Genomic DNA, 12,116 nt, shown 5'->3' with positions numbered 1-12,116 from the left:
AAGACAACTCAGCATTACCTGGTGAGACAGAATATCCTTGCTCATGCTTCACTCTTCTTATTATAAAAAATTCCATGGGTTAGGGCACCATGCTCTTGGCCGCATGTAATATAATTACCTTTCTAGATCTCACTTTCAAATATCATCATCATATTAACTTTTTTACCCTCTTAAAGCTTACAGTGGGTATTAAATATTGATATGAATTTTGGTGGAGACATTCAATCCATAATACATACCAAAACCAAACTAAAAATATAAAGGAAAAACAGAAAAAGAAGAAAGAAGTTCTTTGAAGTTTAAAAGCCTTATAATAATAAATGTAAGTAGGAAATAAATGACAATAAAAGACAACAGATGTCACATTGGGTAGAGAAAAACATCCAGCTTTATAATGATTATAGAAACAATCTTGAATATAGAAGTGGAAAAAATCAAAAGCAATTAAAAATAGAAAAAAAAAATTAAAATGATGGGAAAAGAAAAACACAGATGACTTAATTCCATTCTCCAAGAGCTATAGACAGAATGAGAAGGTAATAAGAGAGTAAGAGACTAATGAGAAAACCCTATGTGGGATTAACACCAAAAGTCAACTGCTTTTTATAGGAAAAAAACAGTTAGAAGTATCATTATCATCAAGGCAGAAAAAAATCCTAACATGCCTAAGAACAAGCATAATAATATATAAATGTAATAATATATATGATATTACGAAATAAAATGTTTGAAGGAATATAAAATAATGTCTAAATAGAAGGAGAGATATGTTACTTTTATTTTAAAAATCTAAATATAAGAGCAGCATATCACATCCATTAACATAAATATAAAATATTGCAAATAAGTCAAATCTCTCCAAGTTACTTACAGGTATTTTGCAATTGTAATTGAAATTATAAGATTTTTTGAAGGAATAGCTACAAAATAATACTACAATTTATGTAGGCATAAAAGACCCAAGAAGCTATACTATGGTATAAGAATATAGTCAGAGTTTCCAATGTGATCTCCACCCTATAAGTAATAAAAAATACTGACAAATGAAATGAAATAGAAAATAGACAGTCTTACACATATAAAAACTCTCAGCTAAGTTGATATATCAGATAACTATTGAAATTTTTGTGCTTCTCATCAGATAGTCCTTATATGTTGGTTATTCATATGAAAAAAAATTAAACTGAATCTCTACCTTGCACAATAAACAAAATCCAATTATGAATGTTTTACAAATGATAATTGTGATAGTGTGGTATTGATTCAAGAATGGTGATATAAACTAATGGATCAAACTCAACACATTTCTATGTATGTGTGGGTATTTAGGAAAAAGATGGCACTGCAGAAGAGTCAATGAAAGAATAGACTTACAAAAAGAGATCTGCGTTTATCCAATACCCACATGAGAAAAGTGAAAATTGACCACTATTTCCCATCATACACAAAATCAGTTCCAAGATGACGCAGATCTAAATATGAAAGTCAAAACAGTATGTCCCCTAGATAATTATTCATGATAGTTAATATATAACATACAATCGCCATTGTGACAATTCTTGATTATAACAAGAAAGTATAACCAACCTTAGTTAACCAGCAAAATATAACAGATTAAATTCAAAGTAAACAGAAGAAAATAAAAATCAGAACAGAAATCAGTAGAGGAAAATCAACAAATAAAAAGATACAATAGACAAGTCAGACTAGGAAAAAAAGAGAGAGACATGTATAAATTACTAATATCAGAAATTAAAGAGGCAACATCACTTCAGATTACATGCACATTAAAAAAGATAATAAAAGAATACTATAAAAAACTCTATGCCCACAAATTTGAAAATTTAGATAAAATTGAGAAGTTACTTGAAAGGCACAATTGTCTAATACCAACACAAAAGTAAATAGATGATAGGTAATATGAAGAGGCATAAACATGTATTAAAGAAATTTTATCAATAATTAATAACCTTCCAAAACAGAAAGAAGCAGGTCAAGATGCATTTAATGGGAATTTTATGAAAATTTTTTTATGAAAATAATTGTATGAAAATTTTAGAAAATGCAAATTTTATAAATCTCTTTTAGAAAGAAGAGGTAATATTTCATAACTTCTTCAATGAGGCCAGAATTTCCATAATAATCAACTAGACAAAGACATTACAAGAAACTGAAGACTAATATTTTTTGTGAAATAGATGCAAAATTCCATAATAAAATGTTAGCAAAGCAAATATAACAGTGTATAAAAGAATTACATACCATGACCAAATCTGATTTGTTCCACGTACGAAAGACTTAGTGAATACTGAAAAAAATCAGTTATGTGTATGAAAAAGTATGGCATAATAAATCCATTATTTTGTATAATTATAATGCAACAGTTGAAGTTACAGAATAAAGGAAATCACATTATCATATCAATAGAGAAAAATCATGTGACAAAGTCTTGTGTACACTTATAATAAAAGTGCTTAGTAATTAAGAGTAACAGGGAAATGTCTTCAATCTGATAATGAATAGCTACAAAAATATGGTGGCTACAAACAGATTTAATGATAATAATATCTAAGCTTTCCCCACTGAATCAGGAATAAGGCAAAGATGACTCTGGTCATCATAGCTTTTCAGCATCAAATGGATGTCCTACTTGACACAATAAGACAAGAAAAGGGAATAAAAGATGCATTAATTGGGAAGGAAGAAAAAAAAAATTTATTACACATAACATTATTGTCTGTATATAAAATCCAAAAGAATCAACAAAACATGTCCTGAAACTAATAATCATTTACAGCAAGTTTGCAGGATACAGAGCTAATGTACAAAACTTTATATTTTTTCTATATACCAGCAATAACAAATGGAATTTGAAATTAAAAACATAATAACATTTAGACTAGCACACCCTAAATGTGGAATAGGTTGATGTATAAGAAAGTATGTACAAGTTTAATACAAAAACTAGAAAAGTCTAATGAAAAAGATGAAAGAACTAAATAAATGGAGACATTTTATATTCATAAATAGAAAAACAATGTTGTCAATATGTTAGTTCTTCCCAACTTGCTCCAATCTATGATTCAACAAAATACAAAACAGAATTTTAGCAGTTATTTTACAAATATTAATAAGCTAATTAAAACTTTATCGAGAGAAGCTAAAGAATCAGACAACACAGCATTGAATTATTCTTCTTCAGTATTGTACTAGGAGGGCTGACACCCTAAATTCTTACAGTAAAGGTACAGTAATCAAGGTATGGTGTTATTGGCAAAATAACAGATAAATAAATCAATGGAACAGATCAAAGAGGCAAGAAAGGCTCCCACATAAATATAGTCAACTGATCTTTGACAAAGGAGTAAAGGTACAACAATGGAACAGTCTTTTCAACAAATGACACTGGAACTACAAGTTGCAAAATTAATCTAGATAGAGATTTCACTCCCTTCATGAAAAGTTAGCTCAAAATGAATCACAGCCCTAACTGTAAGACACAAGCTATAAAACTTCTAGAATATAACATAGGAAAAAAGCTAGATGACCTTCAGTGTGTCGATGACGTTTTAGATCTTGCACCAAAGGAAGAATTCATTAAAGAAAGAATTTTGATATGTTAGACTGCATTGAAATCTAAATGTCTGCTCTACAAAAGACACTGTCAGAGAATAAAAATCTAAGCCAAAGTTGGGAGAAAATATTTACAAAAGATTTTATCTGATAAAGTTTTCATCAAAATATACAAAATCCTTGTTTTGTATCTTTATTGTTCTACACTAAAGCTCATGTGTTAGGCGATGCACGAATGTTCAGAAGTGAAATGATCATTTATGAAAGCTGAAACGTAACCACTCTATCCATTTGATGTATGAATAATTTGAATAGAATACTGAGTAGTGACAGTAGGCTGGTGGGACATGGCTGAAGTAGGTCAGCAAAGGCATGCCCTTGAGGAATATGTCTATCTCTGGCTTCTCTCAATCTCCATCTGCTTCCTGGCTGCCAGGAGCTGAGCAGAGGTTTTCCACAATGCCCTTCCACCTTGATGTTCTGCCTCACCTCAGGCTCAGAGTTGGTCAACCTTGGACTGAACCGCTGACATTTTGATCCCCAAATCAACTTTTTCATCTCAAAGTTGTTCTTCTCAGGTATTTTGTTCACAGTGATGAAAGCTGACACACACAACCTTTAAAACTCAACATTAAGAAAACAAACAAATATATCTTAACAGGGACAAAGACCTAAGCAAACCTCATCAATAAAGAAAATAAGCAATAACATTTCAAATAAGCAATAACATGCACCACATACATGTAGCCAGAGAAATGCAAATGAAACAACATATGAAACAACTATACACCTACTAAAAGTTCCCAAATCCAGAATGCTGAGAACAGATACTAAATGCCAGGAAGCAGGCAAAGCAACAGGAATTCTCCTTGTTCATGGGAATGCAAAATGCCATAGCCATTGTGAAGACAATTTGGAAGTTTCTTCAAAAACTGAACATACTCTTATCAAAAGATCCAGCAAAAGAATTCCTTGATATTTACCTGCAGGAGTTGAAATCTTATGTTCATAGAGAAACCTGCGAACTTTTATAACAGTTTTACTCATAATTACCAAAATTTGGAATTGATCAAGGTGTCCTTCAGTCAGTTAATATATAATTGTGGTATTTCCTGATAATGAAATACCATTCAGGTTTAAAAAGAAATGAGCCATTAAGCCATGGGAAAACATGGAGGAAACTTCAATGAATATTACTAAGTCAAAGAAGCCAGTCTAAAAAGGCTACATGCAGTATGATTCAAACTCCATGACAGTCTGGAAAAGACAAAACTATGGAGATAGTAAAAAGATCAATAGCCCTGTTACGGTTAATTTTATGTCAGCTAGGCCTGGACATTTACATAGTTTTTGGCTAAACACCAGTGTAGATGTTGCTGGTGGATGTATATTTAAGATCTGAGTAATATTAAAGTCACTGGACTGACTTGCCTCTACAATGCAAGTAGGAGGAAAGACAAGATGCCTAAGACAGAATGAATCCTGCCAGCAGATCATCTTCAGACTCAAGACTGAAGTACATCTTCCCCTGGGTCTCCAACCTGAGGGCCTGCCTTGCAGATTTTGGGCTTAACCAGCCTGCAAATCACATGAGCCAACATCTTTAATTGCTTTCAATCTCTCCCTATTTCCATCTCTATATTTATATATATCCCACTGGTTCCATTTTTTTCCTAGAGAACTCTAATAAAAATTCCAAATTGACAACTATTTAGATACTAATTAGCAAAAATAAATATACAAGTTGAAAGAGTCATACGCTGTCATACTCTCAATGAAAACAAAATGCGACTAACATGGATAAATTTCACATATAGAGTGACACTGGTAAAAGTCTAGTTTTGGGATTAGTTCTGTTAATTAGACCCTAACACCTTTCAACATTAATGTGAACACTTTTAACTATAGGACGTTCTCATAGTTTGATTTCTGGCTCATTCACAAACTGAACAGTGAGAACACCACGGTTAGGATGGCCTGAATTTCCAGAGCTGGTGACAGATACATATAGAGGCAGATGTTCTTGGGAAACCAGTTTTTCTGTGGAAGCAGTATCAGCCAGCATGCAAGAGGGAGCACTTAGATTACTTGGTCCACATAACTTGCAAACCACATGGGGATGAGCAGAGCTCCATAGATGATCCAAGAAGATAGTGTCTGGAACTGATCACATCCTTTTTTAGCCTCCTGCACTCGACTGATCAACCAAAACTGCTGCATCCTTTTGATTTCATGGATAGGGTTGCCCTTATCTGATTACAGGGATGTCCTGTAAGACATAGTTAATGCTCAAGACATTGTATGGGAAACCTTACCTGATCCAGGGTGGTAGATTAGAAATTACTATCTGTAACTTTTGAAACAGGCCAATGCTTTCTCAAGATCTTTGTATCTTGGTAGTCAAATGCTTATTCCAATCAGCTCAAGTCTAGTTTCCTTCTATTAGAAATATTATACATTTTAAAAATTTTACTTTTTTTGTCAGTACTTGGGGAACACTCTAAAGGTAAATCAAGAATTGCTTTTACTAGGGCCAAATAGCACTCTTCTTTCTCTTGTAATTCAACCCATGCCCATTGTGCCCTGTAGATTTATTTTACAATCACAGTCCCTGAGTCTGCTTTTTCAGAAATCAGGCTGTTGAATTCCCATAAACACTGTGTTTTTTAAATAAATAAATGAAATGAAATAAAAAGGACTTTGGTAAGTAAGGGATATAGCTGCAATAGAATGGTCCAGACATTAAGGAGAACTTCTGTTGATGCTGTTTTCTTTTGTATGGCTTCTGAAGTCATAGCAACCCAAACTTTTATCTAATGTGAAAAACCCAGACCACTTGTGTAACTTATACCTGCTGTCTCTAAGTGCATTTTTTTTTTTTTACAAAATGTGCTTGCTGTTGTAAGAAAAATTCTTTATACCTGCTGTTTGGTAACTTTAAAAATATCACATTCCCATGATTTTTTTAAAATGGAGCCTTTTCCATGTTTAATGACACTAGAATCGAAACATATTTTCTCCCTTTATACTAAAAGTCCAAATGATGTTAGGCCTTTTCCTCTAAGAATTGTAAGTTCTCACTAAGAACCAGATGTTCCATTGATATCTGTATTAATGAAGATAAAATGAATTATTTCCATCAGATTTTATAAAGTTGACATGACTAAATGCAATTTTTAACCCAGGGCACATAGTTTGGCACATAGGGATTAAACAAATAAAAAATAAAAAGCTATTTTATCCCAATATAGCATGATAATTTATTGGAATATTATCTATTATGCCTATATTTCTTCCACTTCTTTTCAACCCTGACTCAAAACACCCAAGCAAATAAGCAAGTCCTTTGCAACACCTTGACTCTGAGATTTTTTTTTTAAGGCAAGAAGCAGAAGCTGTTAAAATCTCTTGCTCTGAAAAGAGTCTAAGTTCAGTAAGTCTCCTGGGAAATAAAAATGAAGGGGAGAATATTGAAGTAAAAGAAGAAGAGAGATTGGAAAATTTCCTGGAATTCATGCAAAAAAGTGTCTAGCAAGATATTTCTTGCTAGTGATTGGGGAATGGAAGGTCTGCATGTGCTCATAGACAGAATGAAAATTCTATGGGTGTATTGAACAGCTGAGCATTCACTCTTTAACATAAAGCCTTCATTCTGGTGGGGGACAGTTTCTACTTTAAAAATAGTTATAATCTCCAGGAGTCCCAAGTTCCTGAGAATACCATCACTATGCCAAACATGACAGAGTCCTACTGAAAGGAAGAATGGAAACAGACACTGTTCTCAAGCTGTGAAGTCTGTTAATGAATGCCAGGGAACAGGAAAATACCTGGAGTGACCTGGCCTCCTCTCCTCTTCTCTAAAGGACACAAAAAGATTATGCCCAAGGCACTAGCATACCCAGGATCAAATGCACGTACACTTATCATAGCTGCTTTACAAAAAATATATTCTTACTTTGCCAGTCACTCAACCTCTTATCTCTTTTCCCAGTTCCAATTACTGCTATTTTAATTATCTGCAATCATAATATTGACCTTTGAGGATCCCAGAGTCATGAAACCAATTATGGCATTTTTCTGATGAGATATGCTTCTTAGTAAATTTCAGACTACCCAAAGCACTTAAAAAAAGTATTTTACATATACTACTTCTCAAAATAAAGCAACATTGATAAGAAGCTATTATTGATGATTTAGCTCAGATAAAGAAACAGACTCAGCAAAGTTAAAAATATGCTCACGTGCAGGTATACTCATATAATATATAATATATGTAATTATATATGTAATATACATATATAACATACAAAAATATATAATGTTCACATATACATGCATACTATATATTATATAATATGTTATGTATTATATAGTAGTAGATTCATTATACACTATACATTATAATATATAATATGCATATTATATTATATATCAGTGTATGTATACATAATATATACACATATAATGTATATGCATATTATATAAATTTACATACATAATATATATAAAGAAATTTATTAGGAAGACTTGACTCATACATTTATGAAGGCTGAGAACTTCTGCAATGTGGCATCTCAAAGCTGAAGACCTAGGAAATCCTGAGAAATAATTAGGTTCAAGACTGAAAAGCTAAGAATCAGTGGAGTCAATGGTGTAACTTTAACTCTGAGGGCAGGGGAAGACTACTGTCCAGCTCAACCAATCAGGAAGAATGGGTACATTTTGCATTCTTTAGACATTTGTTGGAACCTCAGTGGTCCAATTGGATTAAGCCCACTCACACTGGCAAAGGCAATCTGCTTTATTCGGTCTCCTGATTCAAATGCTTATATCATCCATACCCACAGGCACACCAAGAAATATTTAGGTAATGACCAAGTCAAGTTGACACATAAAATTAATTAACACAAAGAGCCGCTAGGGCCTGAAAGATTTTCTTTCTCTTTCTACTTTCATATATCCCGTTATCAGGGAGTTCACTCTAATAGTAATATATGAAACTAAAGGCCCAACATTTCATTTAGGATATAATCTAGGAACCTCTTTAAGTAGCCACTCAACAAGATATTTTAGCATTTTTTATAGGTGAACTTCCAAAAAATTTATTAAATGTGAGAAAAGACAATTTTTCTTAGCAAAAGAATAATAATACATAAATATAAATGCTTAAAGTGTCTTTTGATTTTGACAATTCTGCTGATAACACAAAAGTAAAGAGACAATTGTCAGGGAAAACTGAAATTTCTGACAGGTAAATTTAGGAATTTCTGAATTCCTAAAGCAAAATACAAGGGCTAACCATCTATTTTGTTGGTGTTTAAGGGAAGACCCAATATAAACTAACTAAAATCTAATCTTTATTTTAAAGCAACTACATACATACATACGTAAACACACACACACACACACACACACACACACATAATTGTAAGCTTTTAGGCCATAAATGATTAAAAAGGAGCAAGATTTTCAGATGCATGTTAAATTCCCATCTAGGTTAAACTTCTTTCTGACTTATGCTGAAGCCCGTAGCTTTTTTTTCTGATTATTAGATATTTTGTCATCTTAGTAGCAGTAGAAGAGCATATAGCAAGGTAGGAAATCTCTCTTGTGCCTGTACACATTCCAAGCATATCAACATCAGGCACAAATTAATAGGTGTCACTTCTTGGCAGCAGAAACATGGTAATCTCAGATGCTTTACTGCCAATCAGCAATCACAATCATATCATTTAAAGCAGGTTCCCTTTGGCATAAAAAAAGTGACCCTGGGGAGTGATGATGCTAAATACATCAATGAGTTATAAAATATATCAAAAAATTGAAGAATTATGCCTATAGCTGCAAAAGGTATGTGTAAAAACTGAAAATAGGATCAGTCATATAGAAATGTTAAAAATTCCCTAGAGAGTTGTTCCAACCATTCCGTACGGCATTTCCTCTCTTACATTTAAGTTTCTATAACTATTACCTTAACTAGTAGCGCATAATCTACTATTTAACAACATATGCTTCTAGCAATTATATGCTGATCTATGTTTTTTCTTCTCTAAATGTAGTTCCATCTTATGAAGATGATATTTAATGCATTCCAGTTATTTACTACAAAGGGTGTGTTTTCCTCCTAGGAACAAATAATCTATGGTGTGGGGAGCCATTCTGACACGTGATTGGGTGACTCCCGTTAAGGGCCTGAGGCACTCTGGCTGTGTCGGAGTTATCCCGACCCTTTCCTGATGAGAGAGCCCATCCGTGTGGGGGTGTGCGTAACCACTGACCCTGGAGACCCAATCACTGACCCTGACCTTGGAGTACAGCCCCCCCTCAACCTTCATTGGATGGAATTCTCCCCTGAATCTCTTGTTTCCCCCAAATAAAAGGCTGATCCCCGGCGTGTTCGCTCTCTCTCTCTCCTGCTAGCCCAGAGTAATCCTCGCTGCCCTGCTGAGCGGCTGGAGGCAGGGAAACAGGGAGACCGAGCCGTCTCGGACCTAGCATTAAAATAAGGTACTGTCTGTGTGTTTTATTTTGATCTCTTCTAACTAACTGAATGCCAGAACCTCATTAATGAAACCACTGCACAGGCCGTGTGGTAGAATTGGCGCCCAAGAGGGGGGCATTCTGAATTAGTTAGATTGAGTGGGAGCGCGCGCTAAAAAGATTAAGGGAAAGAAATAAAGAAAAAGGAAGATAAGGAAAAGAAATAAAGAGAAAATAAAGGAAAGTAAGGAATAAAGAATAAAGAAAAGGAAGAGGTGACATTTGGGTCACAAAAGTAATAAAGAGGATAAGGAAAATAAGAAATAAGATAAGAGAAAGGAAAAAATGACATTTGAGTCACAAAAGTACCGGGAAATATTGAAGGAAAGAGACGTTAATTTACTTAAAATGGGAAATTCTACTTCTTCGGATAAGGAAATGTATCTAACTATTTTAGACAGTATAATTAATCAGAAAGGAAAACAGATAAAGAAAACTCAGTTATTGCAATTCTTAAAGATTGTAGGTGAATATTGTCCTTGGTTTTGTGACCAAGAGTCTCCAAATTTACTTACTTGGGAGAAATTAGGAAGAAAGTTACAGAGAGTTTGTCTTTCTACTGAAATACCTGAAGACCTTATAAAAGCCATTCAAGGAGCTGTTAAGTCTATTCAAATGGAAAATCAGCCTGAGGCTAAGTTAATTATCTTTCCCTTGAGAACAAAAGCACTAAGGACCAAGGTTAGAAATGTGAACTTAGACTCGCAGCCCCATGCGGAGGATTCAAACGGCACGGATCAGCCCGCTTTCTCGCTGCCGCCGGCATTTCCTCCTGGCAGGAGCCCGGGAATTCCAGGGACGGTCGCACAGTGTGACGTCACTAGCGGCGCCGACCAGGACAGTCCGCGATTTTTACCGGAGCAGAGACATGGATCACAGACAGTTTTCTTAGGACCTTCAGAGACAGTTGAATTAGATCCTGAAACGGGACCAACACAAATCCCTACTGGGATTTTCGGGCCGCTTCCTGAAAATACTGTAGGTTTAATTTTGGGGCGTAATAATTTAAAGGGAGCTATTGAAGTAATACCTGGCGTGATAGATTCAGAATTTAAAGGGCAATTATATGTTACTGTAAGATCCAATTATGCCCTAAGACTCACCCCAAAGGATATTTTTGCTCAATTAATATTATTGCCTTGTGTCTCAGAAAGGCACCTGCCGGCAGATTCAGTTTCTAAACCGCCGGACAGAGTATATTGGTCCCAGTTAGTGCGACAAGAACGCCCTTTATTAAAACTTAGAATTAATAATAAAAATTTCCTAGGAATAATTGACACAGGGGCTGATAGTTCAATATTGTCCAGCCGATTTTGGCCCAGGACATGGCCTCTACATACAGCCTCAGCTAATCTAGAAGGAATAGGAAAAATTTCACAGCCTGCTCAAAGTGCCAACTATCTCCGTTGGGAAGATTCTGATGGAAACAGTGGAATATTTAAGCCTTATGTGTTAGAGTCTTTACCAGCTAATCTATGGGGAAGAGATATACTAGCCAAAATGGGACTGCTACTAGTCACCCCAAATTCTATAAGGTCAGTTGAAGAAATTAATCAAAGGTATTTTCCTGGAGATGATAGGGAAAACTTTCAGGAAGAATATCTGTTTACAAGCCAGTCTCCACGACAAGGATTAGTAAATACTTCAGGACAAAATTTTTATTAGGGGCACTGAGTACTTCCCCGATCCTTAAAACAGCTGAAAAAATTACGTGGCTCACAGAAGAGCCTATTTGGATTTCTCAGTGGCCCATCTCAGGGGAAAAGCTTAAAATAATTCATAGATTAGTTGAGGAACAACTTCAAGCTGGTCATATTGAACCAACACTTAGCCCTTGGAATACACCTATTTTTGTTATTAAGAAAAAGTCAGGAAATTGGAGATTACTGCAGGATTTAAGGGCGATAAATCAGGCAATTCGGCCTATGGGATCATTACAGCCAGGACTTCCCTCCCCCACAGCCATTCCTTTAGATTATAACTTGATGGTAATAGATTTAAAA

General features: G+C 34.5%; 1 protein-coding gene across 1 annotated transcript in view; it reads left to right on the top strand.

Annotated features, from left to right (window-relative positions):
- STON2 (stonin 2) overlaps positions 1–12,116 on the top strand; it is a 1,178,066-nt gene that overhangs the window by 236,810 nt on the left and 929,140 nt on the right. The window lies entirely within an intron of this gene.

The sequence above is a fragment of the Spermophilus citellus genome (assembly GCF_964194105.1).
Source record: "Spermophilus citellus genome assembly, chromosome: 4".
NCBI lineage: Eukaryota > Metazoa > Chordata > Mammalia > Rodentia > Sciuridae > Spermophilus > Spermophilus citellus.
The sequence above is the reverse complement of the archived record's forward strand: the minus strand, read 5'-3'. Positions and strand labels throughout refer to the sequence as shown.